At 40.3% G+C, this 5,295-nt stretch overlaps 1 protein-coding gene across 1 annotated transcript in view; it reads left to right on the top strand.

The window, feature by feature from the left end:
- Positions 1 to 5,295, top strand: part of LOC104980166 (chromosome unknown open reading frame, human C11orf70) — a 70,072-nt gene that overhangs the window by 801 nt on the left and 63,976 nt on the right. The window lies entirely within an intron of this gene.

Here is a 5,295-nt window from a genome sequence, read left to right as displayed (position 1 = left end):
GACTGATGATCCTGAGTTTTATCTGGTGGGGTATGGCAGGTACATGGCCCCTCTCAAGGACAGTGGGGGCGGGCAGTTGGAAGATACCAGAGAATACTCACCTAGTGGAGAAAATACTGGGTGGGGCTTGGTTGTAAGATAACAGGAAAATACCCACACAGTTGAAAGACATTGAGGGAAGGGGCTGGTTGAAAGGCACCAAGGTTTGCTCAGTTATAGGAGACTGAGTGGTCTTGGCTGAGTGGTTAGGTAAAAGCCTGATCTGACACTTTTCCTTAATTTGGCTTTCTTAATAGAATTGTCAGGACAAAAGTGAAGATATTCTATGAGAGCTAGGCTCTGACGAAAAGGGCCAAGACTAATCCCAGCCAGTTACGGATTTCTCAGTTGACTGAGAAATTTACAGGAGTTATGGAGGTTGACGCTTCGAACTTCACAGTGGTCCCATAGGGAAATCCACTCATTAATTAAAACACTTGCTCACCCAGAGGTCGCAAATGAGAATTGGTCATTCATTTATCCAAGCACCCATGGTGGTCTTAAACTGCCAAAGGGAGCAACCAAGACACGTAAGGTGAGCTGAAATGACTCTGGAGGAGTTAAGTTCACAAGCAGCACACAGACCCACCACACAATTTCACTAGTATGGATAAATGTCATTAATATAGTTATGGGCTTCCCTGGTGGCTTAGAGGATAAAGCATCTGCCCACAATGCAGGAGACCTGGGTTTGATCCCTGGGTAGGGAAGATCCCCTGGAGAAGGAAATTTTATATGGAATCCCCAACATCTGATATGTCCTGATACAATGTTATCAGTCATAATTTGTCAGTATCCTAAAAGGTTATATGTTACAGAAATATCCAAGTTTCCTGCTAATTGCATTGTACTCAAATCTTTAACCATGCTATTTTGTTTTGTCCTTTATAGACTATAATAACTTTACACTGCCATTACAAAATTTTCAAGAAGTCTCATAAAAAGAACTTTTTAAACAAATATAAGTTTCTGATAGCCTTTATATAATACCACTGAACTGGGTAACAAATGACAAATGCTAATGGAAAACCTGATTACTTCATGCAGACCAACGGGAATCAATTACTGAATAAACTGCTGAATATTATTTATAACTTTGATTTCTGAAAATATACTAGTTTGAATCTGTTTTCCAGTAAACCTTTTTCTCTTATGCTGTGACCTACAAGCTGACAAAGTATACCTTGTAAACAAAGATAAAACATTTATCTTTTTCTCTCTACCTGATCCTGCCAGAATTTGGCTTCCCAGCCGGCTCTCCTGTGAATTGATGGTTTATTGCAACTGGATTACAACTAATTACACTGATCATTGTTTTAATTTGTTCTGTTTTCAAATTGTTTATGCTTTGTGTGTCTGCTACACTATAACTTTGTCGATGTTACTAGCAACATTACTTATATCTATTTTATAGGATTGTTGTGTGTAACACACACAATGTGTAAGCAGGCCTCCAACAAATGTAGCAATGATTCAGTGACTCGAAACAGTTGATCATATGTATAGTTCTGTGTGTGATCAGTAACTGTATTTGTGTGATTCTAGGCACTGGAAGAAGCAACAAGGGAAATATCTTGTGGATCATAGTAGGTTAGAATAAAGAGGATCCAGAGAATCTTTTATTATTTATCAATGGGCCTAATCCAGGAATTAACACCTGGAGTTATCGATGAGAATTATTGCCTGATCGGGGATGAGCCTCCCAGTGCATTGGGACAAAAATGACATGTCTCCATACATTGGTCGAATTCCTGACCAAGAGGAGGAAACAGAAATGGAATATTTTCCTCCATGTCAATAAACAAGGATGTCATCAGCAATTACAGCCTTCCAACCTGACCCTGTGAGCCCCAAAGGAACACAAGAAGTCAAATACCTGCGATCTAGCAGCCATCAGACTACACCCACTGCCCACAGTGAGCCCTGAGGAAAGGAACCTCCAGACTGAAACACAAAGAATACTGGCCCAGACAGCTGAGATGCATATGAAAGGAATGATTTCAGTGAGTCTGGACTCTTGCATTTTCCCATACACAGAAAAGCGCTACATTCCTTAACTTGGGATATCTGATTTCCTTTAATTAACAATAATCTTTTGATGACCAGATTACCTATCCTTTGTTGCAAAATTTCTACATAACCTGGTTCCTCACTTCATTTCCTTAGAGCAGTTTTCTCAGGTTACTTGAGTTTCTGCCTGCCCGGCTTAAAGTCCTAAAAATTTCCACTGAATAATACATAACTCTCAACTTTAAGGTTGTGACTATTTCTTAAGTCAACAGCTCCTAAATTTTCAGTCAGCTTTTATTGAAGACCCACTTTATGTCAAGCCCTCATAAAATTAAGATGCTCTAGATAATTTTTCAGACATAAACAGTGGTATGCCATAAAGGGCAACTTTTGGATGAGTTACTATATTGATACTATAATTTCTTGACACTTATGATTGACATCAATTAAAATTGACTATATAATTTAAGGACAATTTATTGCACACTTACAATGTGTCAGGCATTTTGCTAGAAACAGTACATGATAATTTCATTTAATACTCTCAAAACCTTATGATAAAGTTGGGACAATTTTATCCCTTTTAACAAATGAAACAGTGAAGCATAGAGAAGTGAAGAAACTTGCCCAAAGCCACACAGAATGTGTGGATTCTACCACAGCTTATCTGATCTCAGAACCTACACTCTTAGCTACTATGCCTGAGTGCATGCTCAGTCACTCAGTTGTGTCCAGCTCTTTGCCACCCCTTGGACTGTAGCCCATCAGGCTCCTCTGTCCGTGGGGTTCTTCAGGCAAGAATACTGGAGTGGGTTGCCACTTCCTATTCCAGGGTATTTTCGTGACACGGAGATCAAACCCACATCCCCAGTGTCCCCTGCACTGCAAGTGGATTCTTTACTACTGAGAAACATGGGAAGCCACTTAGCCACTACTTCTTGTTGTTATTCAGTCACTAAGTCATGTCCAACTCTTTGCAACTCCATGAACTGCATCACACCAGGCTTCCCTGTCCTTCACTATCTCCTAGAGATTGCTCAAACTCATATCCATAGAGTCTATGATGCTATCCAAACATCTCATCCTCTGTCATCCCCTTCTCCTCCTGCTCTCAATCCTTTCCAGCATCATGGTCTTTTCCAGGGAGTGGACTCTTCACATCAGATGGCCAAAATATTGTAGTTTCAGCTTAAGCAACAGTCATACCAGTGAATACTCAGAGTTGACTGGATTGATCTCCTTTCAATCCAAGGGACTCTCAAGAGTATTCTCCAGCACCACAATTTGAAAGCATCAGTTCTTCAGTGCTCAGCTTTCTTTATGGACCAGTTCTCACATTTGTACTTGACTACTGGAAAAACCATAGCTTTGACTATGTGGACCATTGTCAGCAAAGTGATGTCTCTGCTTTTGAAAATGCTGTCTGGGTTTGTCGTAGCTTTCCTTCCAAGGAGCAAGCATCAATGACTGCAGTAAACATGTAGGAAGTCAAGAAATACCTGGAGTAACAGGCAAATTTAGCCTTGGAGTACAGAATGAAGCAGGGCAAAGGCTAATAGAGTTTTGCCAAAAGAACACACTGGTCACAGCAAACACCCTTTTCCAACAACACAAGAGAAGACTCTACACATGAACATCACGAGATGGTGAATACCGAAATAAGACTGATTATAATCTTTGCAGCCAAATATGGAGAATCTCTATACGGTCAGCAAAAACAAGACTGGGAGCTGACTGTGGCTCAGATCATGAACTCCTTATTGCCAAATTCAGACTTAAATTGAAGAAAGTAGGGAAAACCACTAGACCATTCAGGTATGACCTAAATCAAATCCCTTGCAGTGGAAGTGAGAAACAGCTTCAAGGGATTAGATCTGATAGACAGAGTGTCTGAAGAACTATGGATGGAGATTCATGACATTGTACAGGAGGCAGGGATCAAGACCATCCCCAAGAAAAATGCAAAAAGGCAAAATGGTTGTCTGAGGAGGCCTTACAAATATCTGAGAAAAGAGGAGAAGCGAAAGTCAAAGGAGAAAGGGGAAGATATATCCATTTGAATAGAGTTGCAAAGAATAGCAAGGAGAGATAAGAAAACCTTCCTCAGTATGACTGCAAAGAAATAGAGGACAATAACAGAATGGGAAAGACTACAGATCTCTTCAAGAAAATTAGAGCTGCCAAGGGAATATTTCATGCAAAGATGGGCACAATAAAGGACAGAAGTGGTATCCATCTAACAGAGGAAGAAGATATTAAGAAGAGGTGGCAAGAATGCACAGAAGAACTGTACAAAAAAGATCTTCATGATCCAGATGATCACGAAGGTATGATCACTCATCTAGAGCCAGACATCCTGAAATGCAAAGTCAAGTGGGCCTTAGGAAGCATCACTATGAACAAACCTAGTTGAAGTGATGGAATTCCAGCTGAGCTATTGAAAATCCTAAAAGATGATGCTGTGAAAGTGCTACACTCAGTCTGTCAGCAAATTGGAAAAACTTAGCAGTGGCCACAGGACCGGAAAAGGTCAGTTTTCATTCCAGTCCCAAAGAAGGGCAATGACAAAGAATGCTCAAACTATCACACAATTACACTCATCTCACACACTAGCAAAGTAATGTTCAAAACTCTCCAAGCGAGGCTTCAAAGGTACATGAACTGTGAAATTCCAGATGTTCAAGCTGGATTTAGAAAAGGCAGAGGAACCAGAGATCAAATTGCCAACATCCATTGGATCATTGAAAAAGCACAAGAGTTCCAGGAAAACATCTACTTCTGCTTTATTGACTATGCCTAAGACTGTGTGGATCACAACAAACTGTGGAAAATTCTTCAAAAGATGGGAATACCAGACCACCTGATCTGCCTCTTGGGAATCTGTATGCAGGTCAGAAAGCAACAGTTAGAACCGAACATGGAATAACATACTGGTTCCAAATCAGGAAAGGAGTACTTCAAGGCTGTATATTGTCACCCTGCTTATTGAACTTCTATGCAGAGTGCATCATGTGAAATGCCGGGCTGAATGAAGCACAAGCTGAAATCAAGAATGCCAGGAGAAATATCAATAACCTCAGATATGCAGATGACACTACACTTATGGCAGAAAGCAAAGAAGAACTAAAGAGCTTCTTGATTAAAGTGAAAGAGAGTAAAAAAGTTGGCTTAAAACTCAACATTCAGAAAACTAAGATCATGGCATCTGGTCCCATCACTTCATGGCATATAGATGGGGAAACAATG

Source organism: Bison bison, unplaced genomic scaffold (genome assembly GCF_000754665.1).
Source record: "Bison bison bison isolate TAMUID 2011002044 unplaced genomic scaffold, Bison_UMD1.0 scf7180017858736, whole genome shotgun sequence".
NCBI classification, from domain to species: domain Eukaryota; kingdom Metazoa; phylum Chordata; class Mammalia; order Artiodactyla; family Bovidae; genus Bison; species Bison bison.
The sequence above is the reverse complement of the archived record's forward strand: the minus strand, read 5'-3'. Positions and strand labels throughout refer to the sequence as shown.